The sequence below is a fragment of the Peromyscus leucopus genome, chromosome 3 (assembly GCF_004664715.2).
Source record: "Peromyscus leucopus breed LL Stock chromosome 3, UCI_PerLeu_2.1, whole genome shotgun sequence".
Lineage (NCBI taxonomy): Eukaryota > Metazoa > Chordata > Mammalia > Rodentia > Cricetidae > Peromyscus > Peromyscus leucopus.
In genome coordinates, this window is record NC_051065.1 from 130,918,340 (window position 1) to 130,935,638 (window position 17,299).

General features: G+C 46.3%; 1 protein-coding gene and 1 long non-coding RNA gene across 3 annotated transcripts in view; both read left to right on the forward strand.

Annotated features, from left to right (window-relative positions):
• St8sia1 (ST8 alpha-N-acetyl-neuraminide alpha-2,8-sialyltransferase 1) overlaps nucleotides 1-17,299 on the forward strand; it is a 144,649-nt gene that overhangs the window by 7,969 nt on the left and 119,381 nt on the right. The window lies entirely within an intron of this gene.
• LOC119087650 lies at nucleotides 4-13,096 on the forward strand. Its single transcript, XR_005091152.1, has 3 exons — nucleotides 4-358; nucleotides 11,532-11,626; nucleotides 11,803-13,096. It is a non-coding gene; the product is annotated as an uncharacterized LOC119087650 (long non-coding RNA).

Below are 17,299 nucleotides of genomic sequence, written 5' to 3' on the forward strand. Positions count from 1 at the left end.
CTGCTGGCCGCGGCTCCCTACAGCATCCCTTCCTGCTAGGGTGCAGAGGACAGGGTCATCTGTGAGGCTTCCCAGTCCTGCTCCCTCTGTGCCATGCCCAACCTAGAGACTGAAGTCAGGGTCTCTGTCCCATCCCTTACGCCAAGAGATGTATCAGGCACCTTTGCGTAAGCAAAGACGTGTTGTGTTATCATCCCCGAGTCCGCCTTCTGTTGCAATTGGCCCAGCTCTGGTGAGAAGGGAGACCCAGGACAACTTAATCTCTGCTACTTTCAGAGAATTTATTTCTTGGACTCTGCAGATGTTTGGCGCTAAGAAGTAAGCTAGAAGCAGGTTCAGAGGCGTCTGGGGGCAAATGGTAATGTAAATCGAACATGCAGGAATGGTAGGCAAGCCTCGGGTCAGAACCCCCTGAATTCCATGTCTTTGTGCCCCCACCCCTGTGGCTTTGTGCAGTGTGCCCATAGCGAGTCCGGAGCACAGCACCTGCTAAGCACTGGGACTGCGTGATTTTTGTGTTGAAATTTCAAGAACTTTTTGATGACATAATTTTTTTCTTCTGACCAGTTTTTTTTTTTTTTTTTTTTTTTTTTTTTTTTTTTTTTGGTAGAGCAAGTTACTAGCCCAAGGTCATTCATCATCTAGGACAAGTGCAGGCGTAGAATCTTTACTGCTCTCGCATTCCAAAGCTCCTGGCTTCGTTTTTCCCTTAGTTTAGACTCAGGAATGTTTCTGAGAGATGCATATGAGGAAAAGGCTTGAAATCAGAAAACAAACAAAACCCAAGGCCAGGTTTGAAGTAGGGACCACACAGAGCTGGTAGTTCCTCCTCTTGGGGGAGGTGTTACTTTAGGGAGCAGAAGACAGGTTCCTGCAGGGTTGGGTAGCTACACCCCAGCCAGCGCAGATAAAAATCCCTTTGCACTTTACCGGCACCTTGGTGGAACTGGTGGGGGAACTGACTGACCAACCAAACCCACTGAATGACCACACTGGGCAGTGTCTTCTCACCTCAGGCCCTGGTGCCAAGATGTTGTTGCCTTGCTGGCCCCTTCTGATAGTGGTCTGAGGGAGGAGGTGACAGACAGGCAGGAGCCAGTGGAAACCTTTCCCACTGATGTTATGAGCTAAAGTAAAATCTTTAAAAATATATAACTTCCCTCCTTAGGCCAACTTCCGGGAAGGCAGAGGTTGAATGGTCCTTCCAGAATCTCGATGAAGGCAGCTGACATTTCCTTTCAGATTTAGAGGGAAGAGCTTTTTTTTCCCTCCCCTTTCTTCACTCTGTCCTCAGTTGTTTTTAAAATAATTCCACTCCCCTTCAAAGTACACAAAGATGATTTACTTTGGGCTCTAAGGCAGGTGGGATACATACTACCCAGTGACTCCTTACTGACTGAAGGCACTTTTCTGTTCGAGAAAAGGACAGAAATGAATTAAGAAATTTCCATTGGCTTGAAAGAACCTGGTAAATATATATATATATATCCTTGTTAGAAAACACACACACACATACACACATGCATGCACATACATACACATACATGCACACACATATGCCTTGTTAAAAAATAGAAAATTTCTTTGAGAGGACTCGGCCAAGTGCAAAAGCTTTCATAGTGTGATGAACACAGACAATGGTTTCTGAGATGCGCTTGCTCATTACTGTCTTTAACTCCGGGTGGTCTTCATCCTTTGACTTGCTTTCTGTGTTCAGAGAAAGACTTAGTTATGCCTATATACCATCAAATGTGCCTATGCACACATCCCTCAGAGTCAGTGTCTGTAAAAGTGTGCAAGAAGCACTTACTTCATTGAAAACAACTTAAACTTCAAATAGAGTCCAGAATTTGCACGATGCCTATGTCGTGGCCAGTCCCAGAGCACAGTCTCTTCGGCAAATTACTTAACTCTTGGAATCTTGGCTTTCTTATTTACAAAATGCAGACAATACTATCTCCTTCCCAGGGTTGTGCTGTGGTTTAGATTGAAAAGAGGATTACCCGGTGTCTGGTACCTTGTGTATCCAGAAAATGGTCCATCTGTGGTTATCATACACTCTAACCTCCTGCATATGTTACCATGTTAGGGGGCACTTCTGGCCTGCCTGGAGGAGTTCCCATCATGTCGCCTGTCACATTTATAGACATATTTGTCCATGCTTCCCTCCTTGCTCACATTGATTAAATTAATAAGCAGACAGAAAGTTTGGAAAGACTTGAGAAATTTTATTTTTGTTAAGCTAAAACACGTTTATGCCTCAAACATTTGTAAAATTCCTCACTTTTTAGACATCTGCCTGACTAGTCCGTGGGCGGGAGTCTGTGTTTGTGATAGACAGGTGAGCCAGGGGTCTCGGTGGCGCTGCAAAGCCTCACTTTGGCAACACAAACCTTTGTTCGTCTAGTCTTAAACATCTTCACAGATACAAAGATGTGTGCACATATTGACAATGCATATTTATGTGAGGAGATAGACACAGACTTGTTGATGAACCTGGAAAACTATCATATATGTATGTACACATATAGAGATGTACCTATAAGCATGTATTTGCAGTCACCCAGCCAATACCTAGTGCATGACTTCTGTGTACCTTCTACGGGTCAGGCCCATAGGACCCAAATGCATAGGGTGGAAGAGCTAATCTCTCACTAGGGACATATGACAAAACAAATAAGTAAACAAATTGGAAGCACCATTCAAGTGGTGGCAATGAAAGAGGACCTCCCTGTGTTTGCAACCCTGCATCTCAGATGCTGTTTCGCTCACTGGATCCCCACTGGTTTTTCTGATTCACTTTTCCTGCCCTGGAACCTGTGGGTCGACTTCTCTGATGGGGGAAGTCTGGAAGACAGCAGCCTGGCAGTCCAGAGCTGTGGAGGTTGTGAACTGAGGAGGGGCTGGTGGAGTAGCCAGCCTCATTCTGGAAGCCCATGCTCGCTCCTCCTGCTCCTGTGGACAGACTGCTCATGTGGCGGGGAGTGCTGAGCTAGAGGAGTGCTTTTGTCTCTGGGAGCTCCTGACCCGATCCATTTGCTCTTCAGAAATGAGCCCCCACCAGGACTTCTGTGTAAGGCTTTTTTCTTAGCACCGGGCACTGTAGCCAAACTAACCAACCAGTGCCAACCAGTGCCAGGGCCTTATATGTGTTGTCTTCCAAGAGGACTTCCGTACTCTTGATTTAGGAGTATAACTATTTTGCTTGCATGCATGTGCACCACTTGCATGTCCACAGAGGACAGAAGAAGGCATTGGGTCTTCTGGAACTGGAGTTATAGAAGGTTGTGAGTTGGGTCCTGGGAACTGAACTCGGGTCCTCCACAAGAGCATCAAGCGCTCTTTACTGCTTAGCTAACTTTCCAGCGCTCTTCCTGATCTGTCAACTTCAATTCCCTTGAGAAACTTGTTAAAATAGATAAAGGTGAATGCTTCTTGATTCCTAAAACAGAAGGATTTTCTGGACTCCTGCGGGAGGAACAAACCTAGATGGATGTGGATGTAACCAGTTGGATGTTGAGGCACCTGAGAGAGGAAGCATGCCTGAGGGAAAGCACTGGGAAGGGTCCAAATGTGGCTGCACCCCTTCCTACGTGTGGCTCATTGGTGAGGCAAAGAACTCTCACAGCTTCCTTCCCTGACTTGTGAATAAGATGCGTGAAGATTCTACAAGGGCTGTAGTGACATGAAAGTGTACACGGAACACTAGCCACATCTGTATGGTTCTGAGGCATGGCAACAGAAACATCAGCCAGGCACTGGGAAGTTCACAAAACTTGCTACTTGAACTTCAAGTGAGAGGAGAAATTGGTTTCAGAGAGGAGATGGGGTTTGTTATAAGCCTTGAAGAAGAGTAAAATGGGGTGGTGGGTGGAAGACTGTTTTTTAGCAGAGATGGAAGTATGTGATTGCTGTGTGTAATGCCCTCAAGCTACCAATGAAGACTCAGGTGACAGGCTGACTTGGAGGTCAGCAGAAGCCTGGTTCCAATCTCCAAATGCCTTTAAGGCTGTTCCTTGTGAGATACGGACTGATAGTATTATTACCACCAGGGAATTTAGGGGACAGAAGTTGTACTAATCCATCAAAATGTCTGTGTGTATGAACACAAAGGCAGAGCGAATGTGTGTGGGTGCATGTGCACATATGTGTACATGCATGTAGATGCCAGAAGTCAACCTCAGGTGTTGTTCTTGAAACACTATCTACCTTTTTTTGTTTGTTTGTTTGTTGTTTTGAGACAGGGTCTGTCTCTGAACCTGGAGCTCACCAAGTAGGCTAGGCTGGGTGGCCATTGAGCAACAGGAATCCTCCTCTCTGTGCCTCTCCTGCTGTGGAGGTTCAAAACTTCAGACATTGCCACACTGTCCTGGTGAGAAGGGTGTAGCTGTCAGTGCCCGGCATGCACACGGAATGTCTGCTATGTTAAGGGATTATGGAATCAACTTTGAAAAAGTTTCTTGGAACAAGTTGGCATCATAAGTTTTGAAGTTAAGAGACTAAGCTAGAAGCTGTGTGTCAGTACATCCTTGTAGTCTCAACACAGCAGATTGTGACAGGTGAGAATCGTGAGTTTAAGGCCACATAGGGAGACTCTGTCTCAAAAGCAAGCAAACAAACAAAATCCAAACCAAAATAATATGTTACAGTTATGTTATGGCTTAAAATATGGAGGGGCTTAGCAATAATCATCATAGAAAAAAAAAATCTACCATTAAGATTTATTGGATATAAAATGTACCTGGCCTCATTCTTAGCACTTGTCCTTAAAGCAACTCTATAAAGTAGATTTTTTTTTTTTTTTTTTGGTTTTTTCGAGACAGGGTTTCTCTGTGTAGCTTTGCACCTTTCCTGGAACTCACTTGGTAGCCCAGGCTGGCCTCGAACTCACAGAGATCCGCCTGCCTCTGCCTCCCGAGTGCTGGGATTAAAGGCGTGCGCCGCCGCCGCCGCCGCCGCTGCCGCCGCCGCCGCCGCCGCTGCCGCCGCCGCCGCCGCCGCTGCCGCCACCACCACCACCCGGCTATAAAGTAGATTTTTAAAACAACGCTTTGTTTTACAGATGAAACTATGGGAGTCAGAGAGATCCAGGAACCAAAAGGTGGAGTTGGATTTCCAGTGTGGAGCTGTGTAATTTAAGCCTCTAGCTCATTCTCTGGTGATGGTGGGCAACGGCGGCATGGCCTGTGCCTTTTCTAATCAGACCTTGATTTCCTGGGTCTCTCCGTTGTCACCCTCCACCCAGTCCGATTTGTAGAGTAACACTGGGCTCGTCATTGTCCTGGAAACACAGCAGGCTGTGTTGATGTTGTGCATCTTTCCTCTGGCCTGGGCTTTCCTTCCCCAGGATCACATCATCTTGCACTTCACCAGTCTACTTCCGGGTCACCTCTGGGGAGTGTGTGACAGGGACTGCTCACAGTGCTTCTGACATTAGCTCCGAATAACCCCATAGCACCCGGGCTGTGGTTGCTCTTGAAGAAGACAGTCTTCATTGCCTGCCGGCCTGTAAAAATGTTTCTTGTAGGATTGCTCTGAGATCAGTTTAGGTAATGCATTGGGAATGCCCACAGCTGGATCTAGCATGTAATTGATGCTCAGGCCATGGACACGCCTCAGCTTGGCTTTCTTTAGTCTTTTCCCCTCCTGGGCTGTGTTTAAAGCATCTTCACTGTTTTCTCCTCCTCCTCTTCTCTGTTCTCTTATCTTTGGTGTGGATGCAGCTGCAGGTGTGTCAGGAGAGCCCTCTTTTCACTGTGAGGCTGAGTCTCTGGTTTGGGGACACTGCATGTACCACATACTGGCCCAGGAGCTTCTTGGGATTCACCTGGCTCCACCTCCCATCTCACCACAAGGCTCCTGGGATTGAAGATGCAGGGTTCTATCCCCATACCTTGCATCTGGGGATTCAAACTCAGATCCTCACCCTGGCATGGCAAGAACCATTTTCCCAGTCCTTCTCTGTCTCCTTCATGCCATGTACATATGATTGAAGCTACTGGGAAGACTGAGTCAGGAAGTTCAAGGCTTGCCTGGGCTCTGGAGTAATTTTCAACTACATCAAGACCCTGCCTCAAAATTAAACCAGTGGAAAGAGGAATTGGCATGCAGTGGAGTTTTTGTCTAGAATGTATAATGGTCCTGAGTTCAATTTCTTACAAAAGAGAGGGCTATTTAAAAAAATTAATTGGACTAACCAAGTGATTATGTATGTCAGTTTTGGATGTGGCCTGTTTGAAGTCATGGGTCATCTTGGAATGATGCTGACTTCCAGTCCTCCCTACAGTAGCCCAGGCTGGCCTTGAGTTCATTGTGTAGTGGAAGCTAGCCTTGCACTCCTGATCCTTCCGTTTCTACTTCCCTTCCACATGCTGGAATTTCAAATAATTCATTTAGGCCTTTGGGGTCTTGGCCATTGGTGTCCACTAACCTTGAGGGGGATTAGGTGCTGACTGAATAATTGCTAAGTAATAGCCATGTCTTGGGGCACATTTTATGCCTATAGTTGTCCCTTCAGTGAAGGGATACATGGCAATAGAATGTGACCCTATGATGCACTCTACTTTCCATACTGGGTACTGAAGAAGCTGTACTGTGGCTCGTGGCCTGCTGAGGAAGACAGCAGACCTAGTATAAGTTATCAGCCATTTGCTCATTACCCACATCTCCTGTCAGAATGCTTTTTATGGGCTAATGTGGGGAGGGGAATGCAAGGAATCAAAATGGGGTGTTGTTGTTTTTATCTTTTTTGGGGGCCCGCCACTCAGCTCCCAAATAAATCACACACAGAGGCTCATTCTTAATTATCAATGCCTGGTCTTAGCTTGGCTTGTTTCTTATCAGCTTTTCTTAATTTTAAATAATCTCATCTACCTTTTGTCTCTGGGCTTTTTCCTTTTCGTACTTCTGTACTTTCACTCTTACTCTGTGGCTGGCTGTGTGGCTGGGTGGTTGGCCCCTGGTGTCCTCCTCTCCTTGTTCTCTTACTCTTTCTTCTTGCTCCTCCCAGATTTCTCATTCTTTATATTCTTTCAGCCTGCCAGCCCCACTTGTCCTTTCTCCTGCCTCGCTATTGGCTGTCCAGCTCTTTATTAGACCATCGGGTGTTTTAGACAGGCACAGTAACACAGCTTCACAGAGTTAAACAAATGCAACATAAAAGAATGCAACACATCTTGGCATCATCAAACAAATGTTCCACAGCACAAACAAATGTAACATACCTTATAATAATATTTTACTACAATGGGGTCCTAGACTTTATAAAATCCGAAGTCTAGTAACATTGGTTAAATAATGAAAAGCTGAATCATGAGCCTAGCAGTGCACACCTGTAATCCCAGCACTCTGGAGGATTTCTATGAGTTTGAGGGCAGCCTGGGCTACATAGTAAGGCCCCCATCTAAATGTCTCTCCAATAACAACAACATTTTAAATTAAAAAAAAAAAGAAAGAAATTAACTGAAGTATTGCCCCAAGAGATGCAGTCTGTCAGTTTTAGGTAATTATGATAATTTTGAAGCAGTTGATTGGTCTGTCTGTCTGGGGAACCATTTTTTATTGTGTCACTGAGATAGAAGCAAGCCAAACAGCAGGGTTGTGTGTGGAAGCTGGATCCAGAGGTGCACACTTCCACTTCACACCAGCTGAGGCCCCCTGCTGGAGCCTTCCATGTGGCTGTGCAGAGAACAGACTGAGAAGCACTCATTTCAGTGACTTGATTGATATGAGAAATACATACATGATTTCACGTTCCCTGTGTTCATTTAAGCATTTCATAGTGTTACTATCTGTCTGATTTTTGGAAATAATACACATTTAATGCAAAACAATTTAAAATGCAGTAAAAAGGAGAAAAAAAGTCTTAATGCTGTTAGTGGTACTTAGTGTGAACAAATTGGTTTGCATGTGTCTCTATTATTCCTCAGTGTATATTTTGTAGACTTAGCTTAATATATTCCTTTATCCACTCACGACCATACTTACTGCCATTTTGTCATGTAACTGTTATTTTCAAAATTGTGATAATACAGCTTTATGATTTTTATTTTGAAAAAAAAATAACATTTATTGTGAGTTTTTTTTTGTTATTGTTGTTTTCAAGAAGTTACCATATTAGAACAGCTAGCTTTTATAAAAGGCAATTCACATTGCTGCTGGAAAAGTTGTACATTGGCCCTTTAAAATGTTTCTGTGTATTTGTGAGTGGTTTTTTATATATTCCCTTCAAAGAACTATGCTTTGTGGCTGAGGACGTGGCTCAGTTGGTAAATGCTTGCCTAGCATGCATGAAGCCTAGGTTGAAACCCAAGCACTCCTTGAACTGGATTTGTTGATACACAGCTGTCATCCCAGGACTTGCAAGATGGAGGCAGAAGACTCAGGAATTCAAGATCATCAGAGCTGGGCTGGGATGCCTGAAACCCTGTCTCAGAGGGGGGCGGGGTGCGGTTCTGCTTTCAAAGTGTTGAAGGTAACACTGTTTTTAAGATAAGTGACATCTAGCGAGCTTTCCCGGCCATGTCCTTTCAGATGCTCTGTGTGTTTCTAGGCGTTCGTAAAACACCTTGACCTAGAGCATCCACTGCAGATGCTTCCTAGTAAAAGCATCTCATTGGCATCCTTTTTGCTTGCTTGTTTGTGAGACATGGTCTCACCTTGTAGCCTTCAGATTCAGCATAGTCCTCTTGCCTCAGCCTCCCAGGTGCTGGGGTTGCAGGTTGAACCACCACAACTGGCTAAGAATTCACACCTTGGCAGCCTTGCTCCTACCATCCGACCCAAACTGCCTCAGACAGTTGCTCATAGAATGTAACTGACTTTGGCCAAGGGCACTTCGGGTTTTTCCATCTTTGAAAAGAGCAGAGGGTAACTGCATAAGATGCAGGCACACAATGACTGTTAGAGTGATGAAATTCCCCTCAGGTGAATTTTCAAGAGGTCAAAACCACTAGAAAGTCTCCACACACTGGATCCCTGCCTGGTGCCGGCCCTCCCCGTGGAGGGCCTTTATTTGGGGTCATGGTACACATGGCTATCTCTCCCCATTACCCTCGCCATTCCTTACAGAGGGTAGTTAGCACTGGCTCCATCAACAGGAAAATAAGAGTGCCTTATCCAATCCCTGCCATCATGTTTTTTTCTACATCTTAAGTAATTAGACTGTAATATAAAAATAAAGGCGACCTTACTTCAAGCTGAAGTTGAGATGTTGAGGCAAAAGAAAAGTAGCTCAGATAAAATAGAAACATTATAAATTGCGACTGTAGTTTGGGGAGTCACTTTGTAAAATTAGAAGTGTGGAGAGTGACTCTGAAAGAGGGTGATGTTGGGTTATAAAGGTACAAAAACCCATAATGACCTTTAATTGGGTCAGCATTTGGAGGTTGTATGCTATACAGGGAGAGGCCGTCGGCATCCTCTATCACTGTCCTGTATCCTCTTTTGTCCTATGTAAAATGACTGGCCAACTGTCCCCTCTGGTATTTTGGGGCTGTATTCAGAGCTGTTTATGTTTCTCTGTCTCACCCCATCCGTCACTCTCACCAAATGTGGGCATGCCATGTATTTGATGTCTAATAAGGATTTGTTGGGTGGATAGAAATGTCTGGTACCTGTGAGGTAGGGTTCCACTGATGATCCAACAGATTCCAACTCACTCAGCACAGCTTCATTCATGACTTTCTGAACAAGATCTACTCAGTGTCCTCCTGTTCCAGATACTGTTGAAAAGCCCCAAGGACACAGGCTTCACCCATACGAGCAGATGAGCACATAGCATGTCAATGAAGGCCAGCAGCATCCTCCAGTCCCACAGCTGTGCTGTTTCTTTTTGAGACAGATTTACTGCATAACCCAGGCTAGCCCGGGACTCATCCCCTGCTTCTGTCTTCTGAGTGCTGGATTACAAATATGGGCTACCACATCTGACTTTCTTCCTTTTTTGGAGACAGAGTATTATGTGGCTCAGGATGGTCTCAAATAAATAACTCTCAAATAAACTCACTATGTTGCCAAGGATGACTTTGAACTCCTGATCCTCCTGCCTCTATCTCCTGAGTGTGCAAATTATAGGCTTGCACGCCCATGTTCAGCATGTGTGGTCTTTGGAGTGGAACCCAGGTTCCTGTGCATGCTAGGCAAGCATCTACTAATTGGGCTATGTCTCCAGCTTTGAACTCTTTTTATTTATTTATTTTTAAATGGGAGAAAAAACTAAGCACACATTCAATGTTACTTTCAGAACTTCATTGTGTATGTCCGTGTTTGGTACAGTACAGAGAGGGCCCGGCCCCTTCTACTTCATTTGATTCTAGGCCAAGACTGGAGGTGGGAGGCCTTAGAATATCTATTGACTCTGAGCAACATGTGAAGAGTTAGAGGAAGAAGCACTTTAAAACAGGAACAGAGCTGGGTGGTGGTGGTGGTGGCGGCGGCGGCGGCGGCGGCGGCGGCGGCGGCGGCGGCGGCGGCGGCGGCGGCGGCGGCGGCGCACGCCTTTAATCCCCGCACTCGGGAGGCAGAGGCAGGCAGATCTCTGTGAGTTTGAGACCAGCCTGGGCTACAGAGTGAGTTCCAGGAAAGACTCCAAAGCTACACAGAGAAACCCTGTCTTGAAAAAAGAAAACAAAAACAAACAAACAAACAAACAAAAATCAGGAACAGATATCATTCCACAGGGGAAGCTAAGCCCAGTCACCCATAGAACACAGCCTGGGGTACAGGCTGGCTTGGGTGAGAACACTCAGAGGCCAGGCCATTGCTGTACTGGCCCCGCCACCTGGGTAAGGAAGGGAGAGCTGGGCAGTAAGACTCTTGGAGCTGGAATGAGAAGCTCAGTTAGGAGTAAAAACAAAAACATAATTTTTCCACTCTATTTTTGAGACGGGGTTTCCTGTAGTCCAGGCTGGCCTGGAACTCCCATCTCATTACTTGTAGCCCTATCAACTACCAACTAGCCAGTTCCCAATCCTTCTGCCTCCACCTCCCAAGTTTTGGGATTCTAGGTGTTTACCACATGTCTGGCTGGCTCACTTTTTTTAAAAATAACAGCTCTACTGTGCTGTGTGACAAAACTTTCCCTGGGGAGACACAGCACATGGCTACCCACTCCAGACAGGGAGCCCACAGGAGACCAAAGACAGATACCACCAAAGCCCCACTTGGTGAATGATGGGATTGATTGGGGTTACTTACAGAAGCAGAAATGACTCACAGACAGCTGCATCATCATCATACCCCAGCATGGGTGACAGCTCACAAAAACCGGGAAACCTGGAGTACACGGCATAGCAACATGTAGCTCTACAGTTTGGAGAATGTCCTTCCCAAGTGATTCTGGTCCAAATGTCTTTTAGACAACATAGATGATTTTTTGCTGCTTCCAGAGGGCTGGTCTCAGAGTCCCCCTTGTAGTTCTTCTCTCTGTTGGAAAGTACCCCAGCTTTTATTGCTTTATCTGGTGGTGAGTGGATCTGGTCAGTTTTAGGAACTTCCTGCGCTGTTTTGAGTTGTTTATCTTCCCCTTTAAGGAGCTTTCCTGCGCCATCTCCAGTGCCCCCCCCCCTAGCTGTTTTGATGGATCTCTGGCCTCCTTGGTCCCTGTTGATTTGAACACTGGCCGACGGTGAGTCCCTCCTTTACCTGTTCACAACCTGCCTTCTTAGGAGAACTCTTGAGCACACTACCCACAAGGGGCTGGCCCCTTCCTCTCCAGGCTGGGGGGGTCGCCTTGGCTTGTCACTGCCCCACCCTCAGTGGGCTGCAGCATCTCCTTCATTTCTCCCTTGGCTTTCTTGACAGACCAGAAACAGTATTTCGATCCGGGGAAGGAATGCCTGTTGCGCCTTGCGGTAAACGCCCTTGATATTCACTATGACTGGTTTGGAGCCTCCCACAATTCTCTTCCCTGCCATCAAGGAAGAAGAACCGTGTTTTCCCTCTGCCTCTGGAGAAGTAGTAGCCGTGACTTAGGAACAGGACGCTCCATCGCCGCCACACCACTTCCTTCTCAGTCCTCCCCTGTGTGACTGCACTGGGTACTGAGAGGCCGGCTTCTCTGCCTGCTTAATAAACCCATTGAGAGGAGCTAGCTCTCGACCCGGATGGTGTTCTGAACTTGGAAAGCCAGGGTGGTTCTGTGGGGGCTTCAGTTTCCAGAGAAGAGGGGAAGCAATGTCGTATTTTGATACAGTTGTGTGCTGAGTTGTATCTTCACACCCACTCATTCTGAAACAGGGCCTCGCACATGGGAGGCAAGCACTCTACCACACAGGCACACTCTAAGCAGAGCACATGGTGCTCAGTCTCTCCCTCTGGCTCCTTCCCTTCCCCCTCCCCTTGTTTCCTCCCACTCCTCCCCTCCTCCTCCCCTCCTCCTCTGCCCTCTTTCCTGTCCTCTCTGTGACTGTGTCATGCTTCCTTGCCTAGTGGTATCTCCCACTGCCAGCTCTTTCTTGCTTCTTCTCCTGGCCCAGGGAGCTCAGGAGTAGACCGCGTCTCCAGACCAACCGAGAGTAATGCCTGTGTCTCTAGCATGAAACCCCACGGAAAATCTTGTGACAAAATGCAAGTTTCAGTAAAGAAGCTGTAAGACTGCTCCTTGTGTGTCAGGTTCCAAGATTTATCACTTGTACACAGTCCAAAAACTTTTAAAATAGAGATGCAATATGGGAAATTAAGTTTGGATTTAATTAACATTTACCAAGCCCCAATTATGTGTAAGCACCATGCACATGCTGTCTGTGCAGTGTGTTAGTTGGTTTAACCCTGGATCTTTAGCTTCATTTTGCAGACAATAATTTCTAGTAGTATAGGTGTTTATTTTGTGGTTATTCTATGTCAGTTCTGTGTTAAGCATTATATGTATAGTGCTACTTTTAACCATCGCAAGAACTGGGTGAGGAACATATTTGTTGCCCCTCTTTTACAGAGAAGCAGGCTATGACTATTTGCTCAAGATGGTTCCTGGTGGCAGTGACCTGAATTCAAGGAACACCCAGTGTTGCTCTTTCTGAAAGGTTCTGGGTGGAGGCTGATATCAGCCCGGTATCTCTGTAGGATGGCATCACCCTGGTGGTCCTGCAGGATGACATCATCCTGGTGGTCCTGTAGGATGACACCATCCTGGTGATCCTGTAGGATGACATCACCCTGGTGTCCCTGTAGGATGACATCATCCTGGTGGTCCTGTAGGATGACACCCTCCTGGTGGTCCTGTAGGATGACATCATCCTGGTGGTCCTGTAGGATGACATCATCCTGGTGGTCCTGTAGGATGACACCCTCCTGGTGGTCCTGTAGGATGACATCATCCTGGTGGCCCTGTAGGATGACATCATCCTGGTGGTCCTGTAGGATGACATCATTCTGATGGTCCTGTAGGATGATGTCATCCTGGTGGTCCTGTAGGATGACATCATCCTGGTGGTCCTGTAGGATGACACCCTCCTGGTGGTCCTGTAGGATGACACCCTCCTGGTGGTCCTGTAGGATGACATCATCCTGGTGGCCCTGTAGGATGACATCATCCTGGTGGTCCTGTAGGATGACATCATTCTGATGGTCCTGTAGGATGACATCACCCTGGTGGCCCTGTAGAATGACATCATCCTGGTGGCCCTATAGGATGACATCATCCTGGTGGTCATGTAGTATTGCACTTATCCTAAATGGTCTTTTAATAAAAACCTGGAGCCATACATTGGGGTAAATGCTGAAAGAGCAGAGAGACAAAGGAACAAGCCACAGCCACTTCTCATCTCACCAACTCCTCAGCCTGTTTCCATGAATCCTCAGACTGAATGCCTGAGTCCTCAGTCAAAAAAGCCTAATTCCTGTCTCCTCTCACCTTATACTCCTTTCTCTGCCCAGCTATACCATTTCCCCTCTCAACCTTTCTAGTGCTGGGATTAAAGGCATGTGACTCCCAAGTACTGGGATTAAAGGTGTGTGCCACCACTGCCCGGCTCTGTTTCTTTTAGACTGGATTAATCTCATGTAGTCCAGGGTGGCCTTGAACTCACAGAGATCCATCTGGATCTCTGCCTCGGCCTCTTGAGTGCTAGGATTAAAGGTGTGTGCCACCACTGCCTGACCTCTATGTTTAATCTAGTGGCTGGCTCTGTCCTCTGATCATCAGGCAAATTTTATTAGAGTACAACAAAATATGACCATATTGTAGGATGATGTCATCCTGGTGGTCCTGTAGGATGACACCCTCCTGGTGGTCCTGTAGGATGACATCATCCTGGTGGTCCTGTAGGATGACATCATCCTGGTGGTCCTGTAGGATGACATCATCCTGGTGGTCCTGTAGGATGACATCATCCTGGTGGCCCCACAGGATGGTTCTTCTGTTGGTGGAGAGACTGAAGCCCGTGAACCTTAAGGAACTTAGCTAAGGTCATACAGTTGGTAATGGCCTTCCATGAGGGCCCAGAACTTCCTTTTCACGGGATAATAGTGTTTAGTCCTCACACTGAGGGTTTCAGTTGAACTCTGGTAATTAAGCTTTCCTTTGCAGTCTTGTTATTTTTATTTTTTTTTCTTTTGAGATAGGGTCTCACTTTGTAGCCTAGGCTGGCCTATTGCTCACTATGTAGTCCAGGTTGGCTCAGAACTCTGTGGCTACCCTTTCAAGCCCAGCCCCTCCAAATACTGGGATTCCAGATGTGAGCCACATACCAGCTGCCGCACATTTCTCCAGGAGGGTAAATCTCAGAGGACAATTAACACTGCCCATTGCTTTTCACTTTCTCTAATGGTGTGGTTTTGATGTTACCTTTGTCAAGGGTTCTACACATAAAACCAAAGCCATGGGCCTTCACCAAGGCAGGAAGCGGCTGTCTCCTTCCTTCTGCATCTGTCTGATGTCTCTGGTTGAAACTTAGTGAAGAATTCTTTTGTTGTCCTAACTTCCTCTCTGCTCTGGCCTCCTCCCCTCCTGCCTTTGGCATCTCTGAGACATGTGCCGTGGGAACATGTTGTTAACCGTGCTGTGGCCGCAGGGCTGGAGCCTGTACTCCTGTGAGAAGCAGGAGAAGAGACAGCTGAGCACAGAGAGGTTCTGTGCTCTGTGAAAGTGTTGTTTCTTTCAGTTTTCTCAGCTGGGGAAATCCTCAGGGACTTTTTTTGGGCTGTAATGTTACTCAGGAAGATAGCTGAGAGATGTCATGCACATGTGTAAAATAAACTCTTGTATTCTTACACTAAAACTTATGGAAGGGTACTAGGTGGTGTAGAAGCTGGCTGGATCTTATCCCTGCAGGTCAGGAGCATTAGATTTCCTTGTGTCCTTCTGGGTTGTTCTCTCTAGCTCATTATCCAAGCTTGGACCCTTGAGGTGGAATCTACAACTTTGCCAGGACTGCTGGCATGAGTGAGGGCTATTTTAAACAAACAGGGGTGTATAATCCCCTTCCTACAGATGAGTTTATATGCCTGTATCATCAACATCTATGTCCGTCTGTCAGTCAATCTACTTTATTATCATCTGTATCTGTCCTCTAATCTATTATCTATTCATTATCTAGCATCTATTTATCTGTTCTCTATTATTTACCTAGTTATCTATCATCTATCAGTCCATTTGCTATCTGTATCTAGCATCTATTATCTATCACTATTTATCTTAGCATGAATCCTAATTGGTCTTATTAATAAAACCCCAGAGTCAGATATCAGGGAGAAAGCTGGAAGATCAGAGAAGCAGAGCAGCAGCCACCAGAGTTCTTACCGCGACTCAATCCTCAGCCTGAAAGGGGCCAAGCTCCCTTTTTCTCCCGCCTTATTTTCCTTTCTCCACCCACCCTATCACTTCCTGTCTCCACCTCCCTAGTGCTGGGATCAAAGGTGTGTGCCACCACTGCCTGTCTCTGTTTCTTCTTTAGCCCGGATCAATCTTGTGTAGCCCAGGGTGGCCTTGAACTCACAGAAATCAGACAACCTCTGCCTCCTGAGTGCTGGGATTAAAGGTGTGTGTGCCACCACTGCCTGGCCTCTATGGTTAACTAGTGGCTTAGCTCTGCCCTCTGATCATCAGGCAAGTTAGATCACAAATGAAATATCACCACACTTATCTATTATCTATCCATTCCACCTAGCATCCATTTATCTATTTCCTATAATTTATCTAGTTATCTATCATCTACATATCATCTGTCATCTAACTATATCAATCATCTATTGTTTATAATTTATCAACTATCCTATATTTATCATCTATGTATCTATCACCAATCTTCTGTCATGTGTCTATTATTTATCCTATATACTGATGTGCAGCCTCCAGGATGACGCCCGGTTTCCCGGCGTCCCCTCTCTGGCACCCATGCCCTGTGTTGTCCTCTCTCATTTTGAGAGTGGGCTGCATTTAGTGACTCACTTCTGAAACAGAACAGAATACTGCAGAAACGATGGTGCGTCACTCCGAGACTGGGTTAGGAGCCGCCGTGGCTTCATTTGGACGGCCTCCTTCTCTCCGTTGGATCCTTGCCCTGCTGTGGGGACATCCGGGCAGTCTGCGGAGAAGCCTGTGCATAGGAGACTGAGGTCTAGTCAATGGCCAGGAAGGAACTGAGGGCAGCGGCAGCCCTGGATGGGAGCCAAGAAGGGCGTCCTTGTTCTGAACTGAAGCTCCAGCTGACAGCTTGACTGTAACTTCATGAGCGATGTGAGCTACAAGGGCTTAACTGAGATACTCCTGATGCACAGAGTTAAGTCACTGGTAAAATTGGGGGTAATTGTCACACACCTCAAACGACAGTTGCTAAGTAGCTATTGCTGTTTTATTGGACTATCAAGTTTATTAGATTATTAAATTGGATTACTAAACATCAAAGCATGCAGCCAGTCATCGGGACCGAGTCCTTTCCCCCCTCCACTGGGCACCAGTACCCGTGTTACAGAGAATATCTACGGAAGATGTGTTCCCAGAGCTTTGACCATCCTTGTGTTCATGTCAGTGTTTTCTATAAAGACTTCAGAAGTCACCAGAAAACTGATGTCATCCATCTCTAAATTTCTTAACTATTTAAAAATGGTTTGCCTTTATTATTTTCAAACTGTATCCACGTGTGGGTATGTGCACATGAGTGCAGAAGCCCACAGAAACCAGGGGCGTCAGATGATCTGGACCTGGAGGTACAGGCAGCTGTGACCTGCCTGACATGGATTCTGAGAACTGAGCTGGAGCCCTCTGAAAGAGCATTCCATGCTTTTAACTGCTGGTTCATCTCTCCAGCCCTCACTTATGGTTTTTAAACCTTTATGTCCTGATGCCCACAGCCCAAGATATTTT